At 40.9% G+C, this 12,872-nt stretch overlaps 1 long non-coding RNA gene across 1 annotated transcript in view; it reads right to left on the bottom strand.

Annotated features, from left to right (window-relative positions):
- The window catches only part of LOC116549775, an 81,362-nt gene that overhangs the window by 61,915 nt on the left and 6,575 nt on the right, over positions 1 to 12,872 (bottom strand). The window contains exon 2 of the long non-coding RNA XR_004268056.1: positions 1,035 to 1,104. This is a non-coding gene — a long non-coding RNA (uncharacterized LOC116549775). The remainder of the gene's footprint in view (positions 1 to 1,034; positions 1,105 to 12,872) is intronic.

Below are 12,872 nucleotides of genomic sequence, written 5' to 3'. Positions count from 1 at the left end.
TACAAAAAAACAGAAATTTGTTTCTCCCTGTTCTCAATCCTGGAAAGAACAAGATCAAGGCTTCAACATATTAGCTGTCTAGTGAAAGCCCACCTTCTGGTTCATAGATGGTGCCTTCTAGTTGTGTCCTCACATATGGTAGAAGGGACAAGCTAGCACTCTAGGGACTGGGTTCTAATGGCTGTCATCATGAGGGCTCCCCCTCATAACCTAATCATTTCCCAAAGTCTGCACCTCCCAACACCAACACCTTGGAGGTTAGATTTCTGCATATAAATTGAGAGGTACATAAATAATCAGTTTATTGTTTTCCTTGAGTTTTCTTTGAAAGATTTAATACTCATCCTAATATTTCACACAGAGCAGCAAATCCCTGCATGTAAACAATTTCTTCTGCGTATCATGGCTGCCCCACTCCCCTACTCCCTCTACTCTAGCAAACTGACTTTCTTCCAGCTCTAAAACACTCCAAACTTCCTTCCCAACATGGAATCCAAAAACATAAATTTACTGCAATGGTGCAGGCATGTGACAGATTGCACAGTCAGTACACCTGCATGAGGCTTTGTTTTAGAAGGTAGTTAAATGAGGAGATGAGAAAGCACAGGGCCTCTTTTTTTGCTGGTGTGGGTGGAAGGAAAAGCAGTGTGGCTTGGGCCAGTAGCAGCAATGGTAATATGGTGCTCTGGGTGGTACCAATGATGGCTTCTTGATCTAGCAATAGCAACTGCTCCCTTTCCAGGTCAGTTCTGTGGTGTGGTTTTGGAGATGTTTCCTGGATCCTCAGCATACAGTCTGTTTCTCCAGCCCTTCCAATGATTCAGTTATCTAAGCCTTCCAACTTAAAATAATTAGAATACATGATATGTGGTCTGCAACAAACATTTTTTTGATTCTCATTAAAAGGATTTGTTTGTATTTCTTGCACATTATTCACAAGAGATTGAGAATACTGAGAAGTTTCCAAAGGTTAAGAGAAGCGTAGCAGGAAGAATATGAATAGGCAGGAAGGACCATTAGAAAATTCCAGTTACCCGCTATCATCTTGTCATTTATCCAACACTAAGCTGCTCTCTGCCCAACCAAGGTGCACTGAGCTAGGTTCTGAAGGTAAACATGAATAGAAGTGGTCCTTGTAATTACAGGTCATAAAATAAAAAAGGAAATACTGACACCATAGAAATATTATACATCACATGTATTATCTCATTTTGTCTTCAAACAACCATATGAGTAGATCCTATTATCTCCACATTACAGATAAGGATTAAAGAGGTTGAGAAATTTGCCTGTAACCACGAAGCTATTAAGAGGTCAGGGTAGGATTTAAATCCAAATATGTCTACGGAGCTGGTATGATTTGACTCTGTGTCCACACCCAAATCTAATACCAAATTGTAGTCCCCACATGTCAGGGGAGGGAGCTGGTGGGAGGCGACTGGATCATAAGAGTGGATTTGCTCCATGCCCTTCTAGTGATAATCAGTGAGTTCTCACAAGATCTGGTGGTTTAAAAGTGTGGCACTTCCCCGGCTCACTCACTCTCTCCCTCCTGCCACCTTGCCAAGAAGATGCTCGCTTCTCCTTTGCTTTCCACTATGATTGTAAGTTTCCTGAACCCTTACCAGCCATGTGGAATGAAGAGTCAATTAAATGTCTTTTCTTTATAAATTACCCAAGTCTCAGGTAGTTATTTACAGTAGTGGAAAACAGACTAATACAAGAGGCTAAGTTCCTAAACACTGCATAGCAGCAGAATCTGGAGATGTCATTCACTGATTCAGTGAATAGTTATTGACACTGACTCTGGTCAGGCCTCTGCTAGGGATCCTGATCATTCAACCCATAAATACAAGAAGTCAGGGAGGTAAAGCCATTGTAAGTGACTTCAGGCAGAAGTGAGAACTTTACATGAGGACGGGTACAAGTAAACATTCCACACATTCACAAGGAATTCAGTGGAACCAAATATGTTTGTTGAGTGCCTATAAGCACCAGACACTCTGCTTTGAGTTGCGGACCGATGAAAATCCAGTTCTTGCCAGTGTCTGTTATGTTTACTCACTGCTGTGGCCTCAGCACCAAACCTCAAAAGTATTTGTGTGAGAAAGAAAGCAAGCAAAATGACGAGTTTTATTTTAGCGTAATGAATAAACTTTGTTCAGAGGGCATCAAAAGGGGAAAGTGGGAGGTCAGAAACACTTCAAAGAAAAAGTAACTGAGCCTGGAAAAATTAGTAAGATTTTATAATGAGTTTTTTAGACAATGTACCCCAGTTATCCTACTTGAATTTCATGTCACAATCCTGTATTTTAGGGTTTTCCTAAGGCTCTGAATCTATGAATACAAATTTAGAAATGTAAAGGTGAATGTTGCTAGATTAATCTTTCAAAACTGGAATTTTTTTTTTTTTTTTTGAGACAGATTCTTGCGCTTTGCCCAGGCTGGAGTGCAGTAGCACCGTCTCAGCCCACTGCAACGTCTGCCTCCCAGGTTCAAGCGATTCTCCTGCCTCAGCCTCCTGTGTGGCTAGGACTACAGGCACACACCACTGCACCCAGCTAATTTTGTATGTTTAGTAGAAACAGGGCTTCACCATGTTGGCCAACCTGGTCTTGAACTCTTGACCTCATGATCCACCCACCTCGGCCTCCCAAAGTGCTAAGATTACAGGCGTAAACCACCACGCCCAGCCCAAAACTGGAAATTCTAATGTGTATCTTCCCCATATTGCTCCAGTCTTTACATCAAGTACTTGTTTATATATGATCTCATTCTATGAAGCTTCAGTGTATTTTTGTGCGTACACATATGTGCACACAAATGTATACATATATATAAGTATACAGTGTGCATGCACATATATACACATACATAAAATCACCCAACATTTATGTACAAATCACACATTAATATATGTATATACACGTATGTAAAAATCACCTCAAACTCAGCATTTTGCAAACTATCATATGCTGTTAATGAAATCAATGTTAGTACTAAATATATTCTCATAATAGTCAAATTCTCCTCCTATCTGCTTCTAGTCTTGGTGCCTTGATGCAGACCCTGTCCATTGCTATTCTCATCCTCTCTAGCCAACATGCCCTTTTCAGTTTCCTCCATCTTCAACCAAATCCTAGTAGAAAAGGATTCCAATAAGCTGGCGACTCAGAAACCACAGTGAAAGATGAGCTTTCACACACACATACACAAAAATAGCTTTCATATTTTCTTTGGGAAAAATGTATATTGAACATATTTTTCAAAGCACTTGAACTTTCACAGACATTATATCATAACATTCTAGGGAACAATCTATTGGCAACTCATCCACTCCCATTTCCCAGCTAAAGAAGTCAGGCAGACGAGGATTATGACAATGGCTGAAATGCATCTATAATGTCAAGTAAACAGACATGAAATCCACATTCTCCAAATCTTAGATTTTTACTTTTCTCACTGCGGTTAAACACTGACTCTTAAGGTTGCTAAATGCATAGATGAGAAAAATAACATTTTGTTTGGTAAAATTATGTTCTATTTGAAAGATGCATGCTGTTAAACGTACCCAACTTTTTTTTACTTTTAATAAATGGAGCTATAAGAACTAGTAAGAACTTAGTCCTCAGTATTTTTCCTTATCTATACTTTTTTATTGATGTAAAGGAGTAGTGAATTGATTTTTTTTTTAACTCCAGAAAGCCCATTGACGTGCTTTTTTATGAAACTCATGATTCTTTGAAAATATTTCTTTCAGTCTTACATTTTTTGAACAGCAATAAAATATTACTCAGACATTTGGCCCATTTCATGTTAATGACTCATACTTTTATACTAGAAACTGTCACTTGATATTCCTCTAAGTGGAGTATCTGGGGCTTTGATAAGTTTATGGTTCTGTAGATAAACTTGACCTGGAAAAGACACAAAGATGACACCAAATTGTAGAACACCTTGATAGTGTCAAAAAATTTTGCAACAAATGTGAACATTGTAAGATTGACATGAGGATGTGAGACAGCTTATCCCTATCATCCTTCAGCCGCAATGAGGGCCAGTCTGGGAAAAGTTCCCAACTTGCCTAGTTTATTATTTTGCTAGGATTGCCATAACAAAATTCTACGAACTGAGTGGCTCAAGCAAAAGAAATGCATTATCTCACAGTTCTAGAGGATAGGATAAAAGTCTGAGATCAAGGTGGTAGTAGGGCTGGCTCCTTCGAAGGCAGTGAGAAAGGGATCTTTTCAGGCCTTCCTCTCAGCTTCTTGTGCTTTGCAGTCAATCTCTGGTTTTCCTTGACTTGTTTTGTATCACCCCAATCTCTGTCCTCATTTCCACACAATTTTATACCCGTGTCCAGACTTTCCTTTTCTATAAGGACACCAGTCAAATTGGGTTAGAGGCCCACCCTACTCCAGTATGACCCTATTTTAACTAATTACATCTGCAATAACCCAATTCAAAATATGATCACATTATGTAATATGGGGGTAGGGGAATGGGTTCAGACTTGAACATATATATGTTTGTCATTGCTGTTTTTTAAATATTTAAATTGAATTTTATTAAATACAAATGTCACACACTACCACCATCCCAGAAATGACTGCTTCATCTTTATTAAGAAAGTGGAAACTAATGATGACTTAAGACTTCATTCTGAGGAATATGTTTAGACAAGTTTAGGCAAACAGCAAAGACTGAGAAGTCCCACCACAAAACCTTCAGCATTTTGAAAATGCTTGAAATTTAAACTTCATTCTCCATCTAGCAGTTCAATGTGAGCTGCCAAAATTTAGACCAATTAGTCAATTCCAAATAATGTATGCCCCTTGGGGTCTACAACCTTGGGGCTGTGACAGCTCTGTCTTGACAGTGGACCAGGATACAAGAGCTTCTCCTTCAGATTCCTTCACAATTCAACCCATAACACCTAGGAATAGAATTCCTGGTCCAGACAAAATGTCTACTATATAAAGCTGTCAGGGTAGGGGGAGACGGGGCTAGGGCTAACACCAGGAGAAATGCCTGATGTAGGCAACAGGGCAGAGGGGGTGGTGTGGATGGAGACAGCAAACCACTATGGCATGTATGTACCTATGCAACAATCCTGCAGGATATAGGATGTGCACATGTACCCCAGAGGCCAAATACAATAAAAATAAAAAAACATGGATACCGACTGTACATGGTAATTATATGAAGGAATCTTTGGCCCACTGTCAGGAAGCCAGCTATAGTCACACAAAGGGAAAAAGAAAATCTGGATTCTAAGGCCACAGAGTTCCTATATTAGAAATGCATGGCTGTGGTCAAAGTGCAGGCAGATGAAACAGTATGTAGACAGTCTGGTAGATACCATTATCATTATTAGAAGTGCCCAAATGCGTGACCTCCTGACGTGGTTCAGACTCCTTTTATTTACAAATAGAGAAATGTTACTGTTGCTCAGAGAATGGTAAAAGTCTCCTGATAAGATGTGAAGAAGCCATTTAGGATCCCCTAGAGCCTTGTGCGTATTTGACAATGATAAATGGAGACTGCTGCCAGTCTCTCATCTCAGAATCCAGGAAAAGGATCTCATGAGTAAGGTCAAGAATGTGATATAGAAAAAGACCAAATATTTCTGTTTGAATTTCACAGACTTTAAATGTACAGACCTGTATTGGTTTTCTGTGGCTGCATAACAAATTATCACAGCCACAGAGACTTAAAACAGGACTAATTTACTGTCTCACAGTTCTGCAGGCCAAAAGTCCAGCACAGCATTACTAGATTCACTGCTTAGGATCTCACCACACTGTCTTAATCCATTTTGTGTTGCTATAAAGGAATATTTGAGGCTGAGCGATTTATAAAGAAGAGGCTTATTTGGCCCCTGGTTCTGCAGGCTCTACAGGAAGCATGGGGCCTGCTGGTATCTGCTAAGCTTCTGACAATGGCTTTTGTGCTGCATCAAATAACAGCAGACAAGATCAAAGGGCAAGTAGGCATGTGTGAAGAGGGACCAAACCTGACAGTTGTCCTGAATTTGGAACAACTCACTCTTATAGGAACTGATCCATTCCTCCAGAACCAATCCAGTCTCACGAGAAGGAGAACTCACTCCGAATCTTGGGCACAAAACCTTTCAGGAGGGATCCACCCCCATAACCCCAACACCTCTCCCTAGTCTCCACCTCCCTACACCACCACACTGGGGATGAAATTTCAGCATGACATGTGGTGGGAACAAACAAAGCATATTCAAACTGTACCATGCACCCAATCCAAGGTATCATCCAGGGCTACAATTCCCACCTGGGGCTCAGACCCACTGGTTGTTGGCAGAATTCTTTCTCACACTTTCCACATGACCCTTCCACTTGCAAGCCAGTAACACTGCACTGGAGCCTCCGACTTTGAATTCCTCTGGCTTCCTTTTCTACTTCATTTTTGGCTTTTAAAGAACTCTTGTGATTACACCAGGCCTACCCAGAAAATACAGGTTAATTTTCCTATTTTAAAGTCAGCTTATTAGTAACCTTAATTACATTTGCAAAGTCCCTTCACAGCAGTAATTAGTGTTTAATAGAGTAACCAAGGAATAGGAATCTGGGGATCATCTTAAGAATTCTGCCTACCGTAAGAGCTAAAACTTCAGACTAAAGACATTAATATGTAGGTAAGTTATATTCAAACATTATTTTAAGCAACTGGAGAGAAAGGATAAAATATTACCTGAAAAAAAGTAAAAATACACTAACCATCTTAAATGGTTTTGCCATGATTCCGGTTTTAAAATTAAAATCTTAATTGATGGAATAAAGGTGAGATGAGAAGAGCTTAGGTCTGGGACTCTTAGCTCCACAGTTAGTGGTGATGTTGGGGTAGGTAATTCATTCACTGTAAGACTCCATTTTCTCTCCTACCTGTGTCATCATCAGATAAAAAGTGAATAATATTAATGCTTTATAAGGTTGTTATGAGAATCAAATGAGATAATTTCTAGAAAGTGCTTTGTAAGCTGTAAGTCAAAAGCAAATATGAAATGTTAAAATTGTCACAAAGTTTAAACCTACTGCAGAAAGAACCAGAGAACCCAATCATTCCTTCCTTCAACAAAATAATTACCCGAGGAGAAAAATATATTCTGACAAGCAAAAAACCCAAACTTCAGTAGAAGCTTATCCAGCATTCTTGCTAAGGGAAACTTCTGTATGTGCGTGTTTCACGAGGATGCACCATGTAAAAATTGTGTCATACTAATTCAATGGGCTACATCATAAGGTAAGGTCCTGTTCTGAACAAAGGAATCTAACACCAAAGCCTTAAAGAAAAATCTAAAAGACTCTCCTAGAATCAAGCAACAAGAAGTGAGGCACTAACAAAGGAAAGAAAAACAAAGTATTTTCATCACTTAAGAAAATAAGCCACCTGTTATCACACTCTGCCTGGAATTTCTTTGCAGAACTGTCCGAGTGGTTTAGGCCAGCAAATATAAGTAATCTCACAAGTATTCAGGCACCTACTATATTCCTATTACACCGCTGACCACTATCTCTCTCAGCACATTATCACTAACACTTATTTCTCTAAGATTTATGCACTTAACAAGCACTTATACAACATAAAATATGTGCAAAGTACTGTTCTAAATTCCTTATTAATATTAACACAAAATGATAACTTACCAAGTACCAGCTCGGCTGGGAGACCCCCACCCAGGCAGCGCTGAAGGAAATGAGAGGCAAACACCCAGATAGAACAGCAAAGTGGGTCTATACAGGGGCCGGCAGCCTACTGAGCTGAGAGCCTCAGAGGTTGATTGCATTATAGGCTGAAGACCCCAAGCAGCTGTAATCCATGTATTTATTCTCTCCGAACAGGTGACTATTATTAACAAACAGGTGTTTTGTACTTTCCCATAACTCAAAAAATACCAAGTAGGCAGCTGTTACCTGCTCACCACTGATTACAGACAAACTAAAAGGTATTCTCCACGAGGGAGCAATGGGGGCAGGGTAAACTTAATATTTCTCAATAATAACTCATCTTTATAACACCCTATAAAGTTGAAACTCTTATTATTCCTATCTATAGAAAAACCTAATATAGTAATTTGTTTCAAAATATTTTTCTTCTAAAACAAAAATAGGGTTTTTCCCCCCAAAATAGCTTCCTCTCTTTATTTCATCATCCTACAGTTTCTATCAAGAAAGAACTTGAAATGCAATGGCTAAGGGCTTTAACCTAGTAAAAATGACAAAACAGACTGATTTCAGCCAAATTTTTGAAGCAAATGAATTAGCTCTACACAAAATACTCTGTGATTAGAGATTATCTTGTGATTTTCTAAATAGTGTAAGTTTAAATGAAGGAAAGTTCTCTCTCCCCAAAACAAAAAGGGCCGAGATTTTTGTTTTTGATTCACTGTCTCTTGAACAGTGTACCTCTTTTCTGTGTTTCAAAGTGCAGTTAAAAATACCTTGATTTTGGACGCTGATCCAAGATGGCCGTTTAGGAAGAGCTCAGGATTGCAGCTCCCAGTGAAAGCGCAGAGGGTGAGTGGACGCCGCGTTTTTATTGCCCACAGGCTAGGAAATTCCCCGGCGGAGGTGCTCCACGCTCGCCAGCGCGGCTGTTTCGCCCAGCGCGGCTGCTTTGCCCCGCGCGGCTGCTGCTTTGTCGGTGCCCCGGAGCCGCGGTTCTCCATACAAAATACACCGGTCCAGGGGCCCTTTTGGCTGGCGATTGGAGCCACGGGAAGTCGCCCATTCGCCGGTTCAAAAAGGGGACTGAGCAGAGAACCAGGACAGTAGACTCCAGGGCAAAAAAAAAAAAAAAAAAGCACCACAAACCTCAGTGCCGCTGTTTAAGCCTGCGCAGTGAGTGGCCGCAGGGGAAAACAAACAGACCCCGGCGCCTCTTCAATAGGCGACTGGAACACCAACTTTAAAAAGGCTCTGAGGCAGGGAGCCAGGCGATCAGGCTCGGCTGGCTCCACCCCCACAAAAGAACAGCAACCAGAAACTCTGGATTGAGAGTTTCACAGCAAGCGCAGCTGAACCCGGGACGGTCCAGCTCTGTGGGGGAGGGGCGTCCGCCATTACCCAGGCAGCCCGCCGTTGCCAAGGCAACCCGCCATTGCTGAGGCAGCCCGCCGTTGCCAAGGCAACCCGCCATTAATGAGGCAGCCCGCTGTTGCCAAGGCAACCCGCCACAGCAGAGACTCCGCCCCAACAGAGGCGGGCCACCATCGCCAAAGCAGTTCTAACTACACCCATATAAACAGGGCTGCAGGGAAGTTCACTCGGCAGCTGGGCGGAGCCCACAGCAGCTCAACAAAGCTGCTATAGGCCGACAGTGACTAGGCTGCCTCCTTGCTGGACTGGACAGGTCTGAAGGAAAAAAAAAAAAAAAAAGAAGGCGGCAGCATAACGGAAACCCATAAATAAAGCCCTAAATCCCTGGGACAGAGCACCTGGGAACAAAAAGCAGTTTATGAGTTCTGCTGTAGCAGACTTAAAAGTACCTGCCCAGCAGCTCTGAATGAACAACAGAGCTCACAGCTCACCATTTGAGCTCCTATAAAGAAGAGATCGTCTCCTCAAGCAGCTCTCTGACCCCTATATATCCAAAAAGACACCTCATAAAAGAGAGTTCAGATTGACACTAGGCGGATATCCTTCTGGGACAAAGATAGCAGAAGAAGAAAACTGGTAACAACCCTTGCTGTTCAGCAGCTGCTGTAGGTGAACCCCAGGCAAGCAGGGCCTGGAGTGAACCTCAGCAGACCTACAGCAGAGGGGCCAGACTGTCAGAAGGAAAACCAAGAAACAGAAATAACCTCATCATCAACAAACAGACTGTCAATCTGAAAGATTTGAGACCCAATCTGAAAGCCAACAACCACAAAGTCGACAGGTGGATAAATCCTTAAAGATGGGAAGAAACCAGCGAAAAAAGGATGAAAACACCCGAAACCAGAACACCTCTCCTCCTAAAAGGGATCACAACTCCTCACCAGCAAGGGAACAAGGTTGGAGGGAGAACGAGTGTGATGAAATGACAGAATCAGACTTCAGAAGGTGGGTAGTAAGAAACTTCTGTGAACTTAAAGAACATGTTCTAACCAAATGCCAAGAAACTAAGAACCTTCAAAAAAGATTTGATGAAATGCTAACAAGAATGGACAAAATAGGAATATAAGTGAATTGATGGAGCTGAAAAACGCAACACGAGAACTTCGTGAAGCATGCACAAGTATCAACAGCAGAATAGACCAAGCAGAAGAAAGGATATCAGAGGTCGAAGATCAACTCAATGAAATAAAACGGGAAGGCAAGACTGGAGAAAAAAGGGTAAAAAGGAATGAACAAAGTCTCCAAGAAATGTGGGACTATGTGAAAAGACCTAATCTACGTTTGATAGGCATACCCGAATGCGATGAAGAGAATGAATCCAAGCTGGAAAATACTCTTCAGGATATTATCCAGGAAAACTTCCCCAACCTAGCAAGGCAGGCAAACATTCAAGTCCAGGAAATACAGAGAACACCACAAAGATATTCGTCAAGAAGAGCAACCCCAAGGCACATAATCGTCAGATTCACCAGGGTCGAAATGAAGGAGAAAATACTAAGGGCACCCAGAGAGAAAGGTCGGGTTACCCATAAAGGGAAGCCCATCAGACTCACAGCAGATCTCTCAGCAGAAACCCTACAAGCCAGAAGAGAATGGGGGCCAATATTCAACATCCTTAAAGAAAAGAACTTTCAACCCAGAATCTCCTATCCAGCCAAACTAAGCTTCATAAGTGAAGGAAAAATAAAATCCTTTGGGAACAAGCAAGTACTCAGAGATTTCGTCACCACCAGGCCAGCTCTACCAGAACTCCTGAAAGAGGCTCTACACATATAAAGGAACAACAAGTACCAGCTCAACTAAAGGGCAAAACAGCCAGATAGCACCAAAATGGCAGTATCAAATTCATACATAACAATATTAACCTTAAATGTAAATGGACTAAATGCCCCAATCAAAAGACACAGACCGGCACATTGGATAAAAAGCCAAAACCCTTCGGTGTGCTGTATCCAGGAAACCCATCTCACATGCAAGGATACACAAAGGCTCAAAATAAAGGGATGGAGGAACATTTACCAAGCAAATGGAGAGCAAAAAAAAGCAGGAGTTGCAATTCTCATCTCTGATAAATTAGACTTTAAAGCAACAAAGATCATAAGAGACAAAGAGGGACATTACATAATGGTAAAAGGATCAATGCAACAAGAAGAGCTAACGATCCTAAATTTATACGCACCCAATACAGGAGCACCCAGATACATAAGGCAAGTTCTTAATGACTTATGAAGAGACTTAGACTCCCACACAATAATAGTGGGAGACTTTAACACCCCATTGTCAACATTAGACAGATCAACTAGACAGAAAATTAACAAGGATATCCAGGACTTGAACTCAGACCTGGACCAAGCAAACCTAATAGACATTTACAGAACTCTCCACCCCAAATCCACAGAATATACATTCTTCTCAGTACCACATCACACCTACTCTAAAATTGACCACATAATTGGGAGTAAATCACTCCTCAGCAAATGCAAAAGAACGGAAATCATAACAAACAGTCTCTCAGACCACAGTGCAATCAAGTTAGAACTCAGAATTCAAAAACTAACCCAGAATCGCACAGCTTCATGGAAACTGAACAACTTGGTCTTGAATGTTGACTGGATAAACAATGAAATGAAGGCAGAAATAAAGATGTTCTTCAAAACCAACGAGAATGAAGACACAACATACCAGAATCTCTGGGACACATTTAAAGCAGTCTCTAGAGGAAAATACATAGCAATAAGTGCCCACTTGAAAAGCAAGGAGAGATCAAAAATTGACACCCTATCGTCAAAACTGAAAGAGCTAGAGGAGCAAGATCAAAAAAACTCAAAGTCTAGCAGAAGACAAGAAATAGCTAAGATCAGAGCAGAACTGAAGGAGATAGAGACACAAAAAACCCTTCAAAAAATCAATAAATCCAGGAGCTGGTTTTTTGAAAAGATCAACAAAATAGACAGACCACTAGCCAGATTAATAAAAAAGAAAAGAGAGAATAACCAAATTGATGCAATAAAAAACGATAAAGGGGATATCACCACAGATTCCACAGAAATTCAAACCATCATCAGAGATTATTACAAACAACTCTACGCACACAAACTAATAAACCTGGAAGAAATGGATAAATTCCTGGACACTTGCCTCCTGCCAAGCCTAAACCAGGAAGAAGCCGAAACCCTGAACAGACCCATAACAAGGTCTGAAGTTGAGGCAACAATTAAGAGCTTACCACCCAAAAAAAGCCCAGGTCCAGATGGGTTCACAGCTGAATTCTACCAGACATACAAAGAGGAGCTGGTACCATTCCTTCTGAAACTATTCCAAACAATACAAAAAGAGGGAATTCTTCCCAAATCATTTTATGACACTAACATCATCCTGATTCCAAAACCCGGCAGAGACTCAACAAGAAAAGAAAACTTCAGGCCAATATCCATGATGAACATAGATGCAAAAATCTTCAATAAAATACTGACAAGCCGATTGCAACAGCACATCAAAAAGCTTATCCACCATGATCAAGTAGGCTTCATCCCGGGGATGCAAGGCTGGTTCAACATACGCAAGTCTATAAACATAATTCACCACATAAACAGAACCAAAGACAAAAACCACATGATTATCTCAATTGATGCAAAGAAGGCCTTTGACAAAATTCAACAGCCCTTTATGCTAAAAACACTCAATAAGCTAGGTATCTATGGAACGTATCTCAAAATAATAAAAGCTATTTATGACAAACCAACA

The sequence above is a fragment of the Sapajus apella genome, unplaced genomic scaffold (genome assembly GCF_009761245.1).
Source record: "Sapajus apella isolate SASKATOON/1434 unplaced genomic scaffold, GSC_monkey_1.0 scaffold6, whole genome shotgun sequence".
In the NCBI taxonomy this organism is placed as follows: Eukaryota; Metazoa; Chordata; class Mammalia; order Primates; family Cebidae; genus Sapajus; species Sapajus apella.
Note: the sequence above shows the minus strand (reverse complement) of the source record. Positions and strands in the feature narration are given on the sequence as shown.